The following is an 11,546-nucleotide window of genomic DNA, read 5'->3' on the forward strand; positions in this document are numbered from 1 at the left end:
GGCTCAGCAAGGCGGTCAGTATAACCAGACAGGAGAGAGGAAGGGGTCGAGGGGAAGGGGAGTCAGAGCGGTGAGGAGGGGCCGAGTCAGAAAGGCCCCAAGGTGGGTGTAAGGACTTGGCTTCTACGCTGAGTCAGGGGAAAGCAGAGGGTTTAGATCAGAGGAGTGACAGCATCTGGCTTCTTAATTTCTGCCACCGTTGTCTCAGTAGAACTCACTTCTTGAACGAGACTTGGCTTTAGCTGTCCCAGAGCCCCGGGGCTGGGCTCCGGCGTGGCGGCTGACACACCCACTCCGAGGCCCGCTCTGCCCGGGTCTCTCGTTTGTGGCATTTCTCACGTTCACCCCCTCCCGAGTCTGGCCCACGTATGGGCCTCATTACACCTGGCACAGAGAACGAGGCTCAGCAAACGGCTCAGGAAGCATCTTTTTAAAGGTTAATGGTCACTGGCGAGGGAAGGGAGGGCCACTGAGCATCTACGCCTCTTTGATGATGTGGATTTTCCAGTTAAGTGAAAATGAGAGTCACGTCTCCTTACAGGTACCTGGTCTGATTACCAAGCAGCCAAGGAGGCCTCGGGGTGTCTTGGAGGCTGGAACCAGCAGCCCGGGGTGAGCTACGAGCGCTTTACATGAGCTGCTCCCAGGTGAGAGGTCGGGGTCAGGCCCCCCCAGCCCCCCGCCGGCTCCACCCAGGTGAGCCCTGAGCTGCTCCCAGGTGAGCCCTGTGTGTGTGGAGAGGCGGATCTGGAGGATCCCACGCTCAGGCCGGTAAGCTCCGGGAGGGCAGGGATCGGGTCTCTTCTCGGATTCATGGCGCATGGTGCCTGGCTCCTCTGACCACTGGGAGGGGACAGGCGAGGCCAGAGGCTGGAGACGGCGGTGGCCGTGAAGGTAGGAACCCCAAGGGCTCGGGGAGGAGGTGGAGGTGCCGCTGGGGTGAGGCTGGGGCAGGTGTGGGGGGCGGCGGGCTAGGGGCGGCCCCATGTCGTTACCTTCTCCCCTGCATCTTTGGGTTAGAAATACCTCGTTGGGTGCAGAAGGCGTTGATTAGGAAGGACTTTCCCCTCCCTACAATGAAGGCTCCTGTGACCATCTTGCTTTACAAAAAGTATTTCACAGATGGACGTGTGAATGAATAAATGAACGAATGAATGAGAATCAGCTGGTCTGATTCTCAGTAGATGTAGAAGCAAATTATGGCCACTTGACGCAGGAGGATATTCAAGGGAACTGGCTCTTTCCTGAGGACAAGGGCGGGCTATTTCCTGTCCGGGCCTCAGTTTCCCTGTGGGTAAAATGAAAGGGTATCTAAGTAATCTTAAAGGACATCTCAGGAGATAAGCACGAGAGACTAGGCTGTGTGTCTTGCAACGTCCTAAAGGGAACGTGGGGAAAATCCTATTACTCAGCGGTGGGAGGGGCACCCACTGGGACTCTCACCTGGAGCAGGTGGGCCTTGGAATCCTTCCTCATTGGTTTCTTCCCTCACCTTGGCCTCCCGGCCCCTGCCTGACTCTCCAACCCCACCTTTCTACCAAGTAGGTTAGAGCCTCAGTGAGCATGACAGGGACCTCAAATTACAGTGGCTTCAATAAGACAGTTTATTTCTTTTTTGCATGAAATCCAAGCCCGTAGGGTGATTCTTCTCTGTAGTTTTCAGGGTCTCAGGCTCCTTCCACCTTGCTGCTCTGTCACCCTTGGGGTGTGGCTTCTCCCACAAGGTGGATCACATCCCAGTGTCTGGCCAGCAGGGAGGGGCAGAGGGGACAGATGGGCACAAGCCTTCCCTTTAAGGGTGGGGCCCAGCAGCTGAGCACACAGTTCTCTTTCCCACTGGCCACAGCCCAGTCGCATGACCACCCCTGACTGCAAAGGGGGCTGAGAAGTGCAGTCTTCATTCTGCCCGGCTGTGTGCCCAGAAAACAGGCTGTTACTGGGAGGGGACAGTGGATGCTGGGAGACAGTATCCCAGTTGGCTCACACTGCTCCGGCCTGCGGTGACCAACTGTCCTGCTTTGCTGAGGCATTTCTCTGGACACAGAACTTGCAGTGCTAGACCTGGGATAGTCATAGGAGGAATTGTCCACGCTGGCTTCTTTTCTTATCCCCAAACGGGCCCAGCACGTTCCTGCCTCAGGGCCTTTGCATGTGCTGTTACCTCTGTCTGGAACACACTTTCCACAACTCTTTCCATTCAGAAAGGATTACTGGGTGCCCACCTCATGTATGAGCCGCTGTTCTAAACACTACATGCCAGGCGCAGAGTGAAAATTCCAACCATGCTTTTAACATAACAAGGATAATTCTTTCTACTCCTCCCTGGTCACTTTTGTTTCCAAATCTCCGTGGCTTAGTAATTTTTATTACCTGCAGCTCAGAAAGGAACACCTCCTTCCCTAAGGCTCTGGCTGGGCTCTCACACAGTCTGATAAATCTTATGTTAATAATAACCCGAAAGAAGAACATGTATTAACTTCTAAGATTATGATCTAGGAAACAAGGATTTTGAAGAGATGTGTAAGCCTAATCAAAGGCAATGTGGGGTGGAGAAAGTTTTATTAAATAGAACCACACCTCTTGGGTGGGCTCATTGGTACAGTCTTTCCGGAGGGCAGTTTGGCACTATATGTAGCAACTGCAACTGCAAATGCACAACTTCGGGCCCCAAAGTCCATTTATAGGAATTTATCCCAATGAAATAATGAGAAAAATATGCAAAGGTGGGTCTCTAAGGACTTCTGCAAGAGGAAAAAGTATAAAAGCCTAAATGTCTGAGGCTGGGAAGCACGGATTGCTCTCCTCTGCCCTGACACCAACAGGCGCTTCAGATGAGGAACGGAGGCAGAGAGAGTTTAAGCAACTTACCCAAGGTCACACAGCAGGCAGTGGCAGAGCTGGATTTGAACCAGGGAGGTGACTCCAGAGCCCATACTGTTCCCCAGTCGGCTCTGCCACCTCCTGGGCCGCAAAAGGGAATGAGAACGTCTTCCCGGGAATAATATCGAGATTTCTCTGGGAGGTGAGAGGATGACGCAAAGTCTGAAGTGTGGGACCTGGACCCAGGCTGTGGGACCCAGAACACCCAGAGCAGGCGGGAGGCCTGTGGTGGCCGAGAGTGCTGGCTGTCCCCAGGTGGCCAGGGTGGAACAGCTCCGCTAGCCCCTTCCCGGGGTGAGGGCTGTGTTATTGGCTCCCCCCTAATCCTCCAAGCCTGCAGCCCAGCCCCAGGCCTCCAAACCCAAGACCACCCAGTTGAGACTGGAAGGAAACCTTCCCTTGTAAGTGGAATCAGGTGAAATCTGGCTGTAAATTAGTCTCAGAAACCAAAAGGCTGTGTGACAAGCATGGCCAGTGTGGCTGTCACCGTCACCTGCATGGAAATGACGGAGATGAGAGGGACAGCGTCTGTCCAGAGGGGAGCTAGAGGAGGGAATGTCGTGGACGATGGAAGGAGGACAGGCCTGCCCCCAGCAGACATGTCGTCTGCAGAGAACTGGCCCGGGACGGGGAGATGCCCCCGCGGTGGGCAGCATGTGGTTTGAGGCCGGAACGTCGGACGCACAGGAGCGATTGGTGGTCTCCTGGGAGCTGGGGGGGGGCATCTTGGCCAGGTGGTGGGCTCCTCAGAGGCTCAGCCCCTTTGTGTGTGGGGGTGATGGCCCTCTGCCCTGTCCTTCTGAAGGTGGCCATAAGGGAGGGAAGCCAAAGAGCTCAGCGTTGGACAGGCTGGGAAGCGAATCCCACTTCCCACCAGGCCAGTGACTCTGAGCCTCAGTTTCTCCAGCTGTTGAGTGGGGCTAATATCAACCTATATGGACTGCCTGCTGGTGCGAGGCCCTAGTTAAGCATCTTTAATTCCTAGGGGCAGCCTCATTTACAGCTGAGAAAACAGAGGCACAGAGAGGTTAAGTCACTTACCTGGGGTCACACAGATGCTATCTGTGGTTAGGACTCCAGACTAGCGGGGATCAAATGGAGCCCTCGGCACCGTGCTGGTGGCCTGGCAGGTGCTCGGGAACGTCAGGTGCTGTTTGCGATCCTATCAGTGCTGCTGCCACCAAGAGTGCCAGGAGTGAGACCACCATATCTGCCTCTGAGGGCCGTCGCGAGCAGGAAGCGAGGTGACGCACGTAGGACCCAGGGCACTGGCTGCGGCCAAGTCAGCTGCCGGCGACCCCGTGGCAGCAGCAGGAGCAGCTCTGGGTGAGGGTGTTGCGGCGGCTCCTGCCTGTCCTCCGGGCCGAGGGCTTGCCTGCCAGCTCCTCGGAGCCTGGTCCCCAGTGCGGGTCCGGGGGGTGGTCTGGGGTTCTTGGGAAGGGGCGGGCGGGCCCAGCTCAGGCCTCCCTCGGGGGCCTGTCCGCCACAGCCATGCTGGGGGGCTGCTCCTGGTGGGCTCGGGAGGATGCCGGGCTGAGCGGCCACAGGCCAAGTTCCTGCCGTCCGGCCTGTGCCCCCAACCCCAGCCCCCCGGACTTGCAGGCTGCTGGGCAAACACTGGAGGGGGTGACTTCTCAGGCTCTAGTGGGCACGGCCCTCCTCCTGCCCCCATCCCCAGCCTCACTGTGGGACAAAGGGCATCTGGTCCAACACACCCACCACCGGATGTTTCCTGGTACAGAGTGTATCAAATTGCAGGTTGTGATGCATGAGTGGGTCTTGAAATCCATTTAGAGGGCGGAGCCCTGCGCTTAAACTCTGCAATAGACCAGAATAGAATAGATGAGGAAATATCAGAGCGCGTGGTGTGCACTGAAGGGGTGTCTGGGGAAACTTCTGCCTGGTTTTCACAGAAATAGGCGTGTGTGTAACACCGTGTGACGTGTGTTTCTTACTGCGGTTGCGTTAAAAAATGGTTGACAGACTGTCTCATGGCCTTCGTGGCACACAAAGTGTGACACTTGTGTGAGTAAGTGTGACACTTAGTCACGCCGGGGCCCAGCAGGTCTGCGCTCTGTTGATTTCGGGGAGGAGACTGTAAGGCCGGGAGCATGAAGGTGGGAGAGAACGGGTCTCCCAGGGCTGGTGCAGCGATGATTCCCGGGCCGCCCCCGCTCCTTCCCGCCCTGGCTAAGCCGCTCTGCCCCGTTGTCACTTCTCTGCAGCCCGTGTCCCCGCGTTCTGCTCTTCCCAGCGCCCATCAGGTCAGATGTTACCACGGTGACTTCCGGCTCTTGTTTCTCTTCTGTGAGCCTCCCTGGAGCGCCGGCTCCCCCAGCACGGGAGCCCGTTTCCCGATGCACCCCAGCTCGAGCCCAGCGTGGTGCACAGTAGGGACTCACCTGTTGGGAGGATGTCTGGGGTGGGGGGAGGTCTGCCGCGCAGGGGTGAGCCCCAGAGAGCAGCACGACAGGAGGAGGGGCTCCTCTTTCCGAAAGTCCCCGAGTCCCCTGGACCCGCCCACCACGTGCCCCCTGCCTGGCTTCCTGCAGCCGCCCCTGCGTCGCCCCTGAGGGTCCCAGCTGCCAGGCTGGGCTGTGTGGGAGCCCCAGAGACCGGAGGGGCTGGAAATGAACGCCCCGGGGGGCCCAGGCCTGATGGAGTTGGGGCCGCGCCCGGCTCTCTTGGCTGCGGTGCCTGTTTGTGCTGCGCGCTCCCCAGCGGGACGGGCCTCTGGTTTCTCACGGACGTAACTTGCTGGAGGTGGGCACACGCCCCTTCCCAAGAACCTCAGGCCCATCTTCTGACTGCGCTCTGGGGCTGGACTCCACGGGCTGCAGACACCCCTCGGCTGGTTGCCAGAGGAACAGGCAGAATGCTCATCGCCTCCTTCCCGTCTGGTCTCCCTGCCCCACACGCCCGAGCGGTAATGTTTGTGATCAGCCCCCAGAGGAAAGCCTTGGACTTGAAGCCTTGCCTCGGGGTCGGCTTCTGGAGAAACCAAAACAGAGACAGAGGATGGAGGGCTTTCTTGTGGTCTGTGTTTACGTTCTGTGCATGTGATGCGTGTATGTACGTATGTAAGTATTTTCCCTGAGTTGGGGTGGATTTGCAAGACCAAAAAATGGGTACAAACCGGTGTCGAGGGTTTGCTATGGCAGGCGGCAAGGATGCGGTTCCCCTCCCATCATCATAACGGGGCGGGGGAGGGGATTGCAGGACAAAGAAGGCCGCGGTGAGGGAAAATGGTGGGGGGGAGGCAAGGACAGTGAATGGAGGGGGGAGAGGAAGGAGAAAAGGGGGGATGGGTGCCCGTGAGAGAGAGGAGGGAGCGAGGGGGGTCTTGATGGGGCCAGAGGAGCAGATTCCTCGGTGCTGAGTCAGCAGCCGCCCTGACTCAGAAACTCGAATTGTCCATCCAGTGACCCCTCAGGCCTCACGGTCTCTATTAGAACATGAAAGGTGTCCAGCAGATCCTTGGGGCCATTCAGTTTTCATCCCGTATGTGTGGGGCTGTGCGTGCGAACTTACACACATGCACAATCACACACACACGTGCCCTGTCTCACCCCTACACACTCGCCGCTCAGACAGCAAGTCAGTGTCATTAAAATGCCAGGCCATGCCTCTGCCTCCTCGCAGAGCCCACGTGACCCTGCTGATCAGAGGAGGCCACGAGTCCGGAGGGTGAGCCCTGGCATCGGTCCACTGCTCTCCATGGCAACCTGGCTGATACCTGTTTGTAAGTTTAAAAGCTCCAGGACTACAGGAGCTCTCACGTTACTTCACGCAGATCAGCTGTTCCCTATTCAGTGCTCTCACTGTTAGGCGAGGCGGCGGGGCACAAAATTGGCATGTGCTCTGCGTGCGTGTGTGTGTGTGTGTGTGTGTGTGTGTGTGGGAGTGAGTCTGGCGCACAGTTGAGATGAGGGGCTGGGGGCAAAATAGCATTAAAAACAGTCAGTAGTAATTGGATTATAGTTGTTGATTGCATTCAAGGTACTTAACACAGTATATTAATCCCAAAGATATATTACATCTAGTGAATTCTGAAGTGTGTCACTGACAGAACATGGGCTATAAGAAGAAAGAACACCCTTGCAAACCTGATCAAATCTCCCATGCGGTGCTGAAGTCGCTGGTGGACAGAGGGATTAACATCCAGGTAGGAGATGTGGGAGAAAATAGGAACATGCCCATCAGACGGGTTGGCAGTGACGCTGGGGGTCAGGACAACGGAACACCCAGGACTCACGTGGCGGGACTCCAGGCTCTGCGTCCCCCACCCTCTGGGTGTGGGACGAGGTGGGCGAGGTGGGAGGTGGGGTGGGGGAAAGCGGTGGAGATGGAGAAAGCTGGAGAGAAACGGCCAGGTCTGGTTCCTCCGTCTGCAGCAGGTCTGAAAGCCAGTGTCCCCACGGGCCCGGCAGGTAACAAAGGAGTGAAGAGGGCTAGACCAGCCACCAGCCCGCACTTCCTGAGGGATTCCCGCCCGCCAGACGCGGTCCAAGCCGGTTCCGGACGCTGACTCAGCCAGTCCCCCAGCCCTGCGGTGTGGTTTCGTTACCGTTTCCCTGTAGTAGGGGAAGGACCCGGGGAGGGACCCAGCAAGCGGCCTGTGGACAATGCGGCACAGGGGTTTGGGTGGCAGATCCTCGGTCTCCATGTGGGGACGATCGGGGGAGGGGTGGAATCGGTGGCAAACTGCGGAGCACGAGCCTGTCTAAAGGGGCTGCTGCCCCGGCCTCGGTGCCACCGCAAGCTACCAGGGGAGGACTTGGGCGCAGGGTGGCGCCGTGTCCTGACACCTGAAGAGAATCAAAGCATCAGATGCTCAAGTGAAATCTCAGGTTTTTCACGTGTTGACATCGGCTTCACATTTTTCAAAAAGCACCAGGAGGGACACACTCGACACATCTGCTGCTGGTTTGGGTCCACAGTGTGACCTCTGACTCCCTGAGAGAAAATCCTTCTGGAAAGTCGTGAGCATCAAGGTGTGTGTGGCGCTGGGCTGGCTGGTGTGAGAGGAGGGCTCTTCCCCCGAGACCTTGTCACGTTCAGGGGGCGCCGCCCACCGAGCTGGTGCTGCTTGGGGCGGCGCCTGTTTCGCTCCCCCTGGGTGGCCGAGGAGGGCTCTCTGCAGGGAAGGTGGGGCGGGGCTCGGGGTTACAGGGACCTGACAGGGCCTGACGCAGCTCACACTCCCGGAGTGGACAGTCACTTCCACTTTCCCGGGGTTGCCCCGGCGGCCGGAAGGTCGGGCAATGCTGGGCCTGTATTTCCACGTGGCTTCCACGCTGGAGATGGGCTCATCCTGTGGGCCGTGCCCCTCCCCCAGCCTCTGCGGGGAGTCCCCTGACCCCCAGGCCTGTGGCCCCCGGAAGGGGCCACAGGCAGTGTCCCGGGCCTTCCCCATCCCGAGGGGCGCCCGTCTGAGGCCTCACATGGGCACAAAGTGGGGTCGGGTGCGCAGGACACGACTGAGGGAGGTCAGACAACAGGGGGCGGAGCTCTCTGCCCCGATCCTGCTTACTCTCGCTGTGTCTCACTGTCTGAAGATCCGGTGACATCCCACCCCCGTACATGTGTAATCTGCAGTTTCAGGACCCCCTAGGGGTGGGTGGGGGGGGTGGCAGAGTGCAGGTTAAACAGGGAGAATAAGGGAAAGGCAAGCACAGGGGTAATTTTTCTTTAAGAGTTGCTGGGATGCTGTTAAATTCCTTGTCTATCTAAAAATGTAGGACAGGTTCTAGGAAAACATGTTCTGGTGCCAACTGCTTGTTTCATGTACACCCTTTACATGTCAAATTGGACATCACGGTCTATTGCCATTGCTTTTTTGGAATCCCACGCAACATGCTGGACTTTTCCACCCTAACAGTAACGGTGGACAACACACACACGGGGTCAGGCACTGTGCGAAGTGTGCTAACCCATCATGCTGACAGCAGCCCCGTGAGGTGGGTGCTATTATTTTCTCTTTTATCTATATAAAAATCTCTATATTTTCTACAGATTAGGAAACAGGCACAGAGAGATTTCACCCAGCTAGTAAGTGGCAGAGGTGTGATTTGAACCCAGGTAGCCTGGCACCAGAGTCCATGCCCTTAATCACTCATTACAGGGGCTCCTAATGACCCCCAGGCTGCAAGCGCAGGGACTTCTGTGCAGGGGACGGTAGAGCCTGTTTCTCTCAGGGTCCTGCAGGGCCCGCTGGGAAGGGCGGGTTGCTGTGACTGCCTCTGCCGGGAGCCCCGCCCCTGGCCCCTCCCACGATCTGCTCCTTCTCCTCCAGGACTCAGGGCCAATGTCCCCTCCTCATTCCCTGAGTCCCTATTCAGGTCCACCCCCGCCCGCCACTCCATCACTTCAGCCTGGTTAAAGTTCTTCCCAGTACATGTCTCACTCTCTGGAATCGTCTGCAGGGTTGCCTTGATTTCTTGCTCACTGTGTGTCTCCCGTCACGAGGGCAAGGTCTGGGCTGCATCCCCAGGGCCTGGCACGGTGCCCGGCACAGAGCATGGGCTCCCCAGCGCCTGTGGGATGGATGACATGCACGCGGAGAAATCCCCAAGGTCACCCCCAACCTGCTCACTTGACAGAGGACGTGTGCCCTGCCCCCCCGGCTGCACTGCCACGTGGACACACGTCCTGGGCACACATGACACAGGTCATCATTGACCCTCCAGCAAGAACGAAGCCGTCTGTGCCCAAGACTCAGCTCAGACCCCAGATCCCACTTCATGTGTAAGCTCCAAACCTAAGACCACGGCCCTGCGCCCCTCAGAGGGACACTGAGCAGGGAGGTGGTGCGTGGACAGGACCCCTCCACACACACCTGTACTGGGGGCGATGGAACATAAATGGGGGAGGGGCATGACTCACTCTTTACCCCATTTCGTGTGGCTTTTCTCCTCTGGAAAAAATCCTGACATTTCTTTCTTTTTTTTTTTTTGGCTCTTTTAGTCTGAGGAGTCATGATGAGCCACGGGCTGTGGTGGAATAAAAACCTGGGAGATTTGCTTCCCTTGTCACGTCCTGAGCTCAAACCAGGTGGCGTCCTTAGGAGCTGACAGTCGGTGGCGTTGAAGAAAAGCGTCACGGTCACAGGAGGAAGCTTTTCTCCCAGGAGGGGACTGTGGGGAGTTTGTGCCCATGAGGTCTTGGCGGCGGAGTTGCTTTCCTAAAATTCTACCAGCCTGTGGCTTTAACTGCAGAGGCGCCTGGAGACAGATGGGCGTGCAGGTCCCGGGTCTGGGGCTCTGGCCTTTAGCACCGTGTCCTCTGGAGAGTGTCTTGGATGAAGTCTCCTTTTTCTTCATCTTTGCAACTGGAAGAAAGGTCCTGTCCTGACTGCTCCCAGGTGTGTTGGGGAAGCATTCAAACTGACGGACACCAGGACTCTGCAGTGTGTGTAGCTGCGCTACACGTGCAAATTATTCCGGAATTCTCATGTTTCTAGTCCATGACATGTCTTCATGCCCGTTTCTAGTCCATGCTGCAAAGGCAGTTTCCTCTGTCGCCAAGGCTGCTACAGTACTGTTGACTAAACTCTGCACTTTTTTCTGATTTCACTAGTTTTCCCTGAAGTCCTTTTTCTGTTCTACAGTCCCATTCAGGACACCAATTATATACACGATGCGGTTCAAACTAACTTTTTTGAACGTGACCGAACATTAGAAATACATTTTATATCACAAGACAATGTACATCTTTACGTAATCCGAATATTAAGAACACGCTACTTAGTTTTGCCAACTGGGATAGACTCTGGTATTTTCTATTCTATTCTGTTCCATTCCATTCCACTGTATTCCAATTCATCCCATCCCATCTCATTCTATTCCAACATAAAAATACTCTTCAAGATGTGATAAAATGAACAACTCAAAAACGGATCCGTTAGTACCTGCAGTTTAAAACCTCATCTTGCATAAGGAGGCGCTCTCATTGATTTTGCACCAGTCATAATTCTGTTTATCTCCTGGACCTACTGTGAGCTCCTTGCACTACGGGATGGTGTCTTTCTTCTTCCTTGGGCCCTGACGCCACACACTGTTCCTAGTTCAGTGTTTCATAAATGCCCACTGCCTGGATGGCTTGATGTCTGGGTCCCTTTTTCTATTCTCACATTTTGTCACAACTGTTTTTCCAGGGTTGAATGCTCAGTAAGTGGCATCCACTTTCTTTGGAGATGTGGCCATCAGTAATGGAATATTTGTAGGTACCCAAGCTCGGAACTAACCGGTTTGGCACGCTTGTCAAATGGTACCATGGGGGTAGGGCAGCCCCCCGTTGTCTTTCCCCAGGGTTCTAAGACATTTTAAGGGTTAAGATTTGCATGCAAACCCAGTGATTGGAAATGAGTGGGGTGTTTTCAGTTGTTACAATGTTCGGGGTAAAGATCAAAGTCCTTCAGTGCCTGGGACAGTCCCTTAATGTATCACCACGTACAAAGTGCTAATAATGTCCCCATTGAGACACTCTGACCAAGACCAACTGAGATTTGAAATAGAAAGGGTGATGGAGTGTCTGTTTCATCCCCTGTTAACTTTCCAGTTTTTCCAAATAATCAGTCAACAAGCCTCACACTTGGGGAGGCTAGTCCTGAGACAGCTGGGGGGCACCTTGTAGAGAAAAGCCTGGCCCTGGACAGCCAGGTTAGG

At 56.0% G+C, this 11,546-nt stretch overlaps 2 long non-coding RNA genes across 7 annotated transcripts in view; both read left to right on the forward strand.

The window, feature by feature from the left end:
• Nucleotides 1-6,116, forward strand: part of LOC115850087 (uncharacterized) — a 38,262-nt gene extending 32,146 nt beyond the window's left edge. The window contains exon 6 of the long non-coding RNA XR_009558953.1: nucleotides 542-6,116. This is a non-coding gene — a long non-coding RNA (uncharacterized lncRNA). The remainder of the gene's footprint in view (nucleotides 1-541) is intronic.
• Nucleotides 6,117-6,200: 84 nt separating this feature from the next.
• LOC132593443 (uncharacterized) lies at nucleotides 6,201-10,976 on the forward strand. Of its 6 annotated transcripts, none has more exons than XR_009558946.1 (7): nucleotides 6,201-6,622; nucleotides 6,909-7,045; nucleotides 7,275-7,432; nucleotides 7,772-7,874; nucleotides 8,762-8,840; nucleotides 9,306-9,627; nucleotides 9,847-10,976. It is a non-coding gene; the product is annotated as an uncharacterized lncRNA (long non-coding RNA). The 6 variants fall into 6 exon arrangements; XR_009558947.1 differs by having other exon boundaries at nucleotides 9,483-9,627; XR_009558948.1 differs by having other exon boundaries at nucleotides 7,278-7,432.
• Nucleotides 10,977-11,546: the final 570 nt, after the last annotated feature.

The sequence above is a fragment of the Globicephala melas genome, chromosome 15 (genome assembly GCF_963455315.2).
Source record: "Globicephala melas chromosome 15, mGloMel1.2, whole genome shotgun sequence".
In the NCBI taxonomy this organism is placed as follows: domain Eukaryota; kingdom Metazoa; phylum Chordata; class Mammalia; order Artiodactyla; family Delphinidae; genus Globicephala; species Globicephala melas.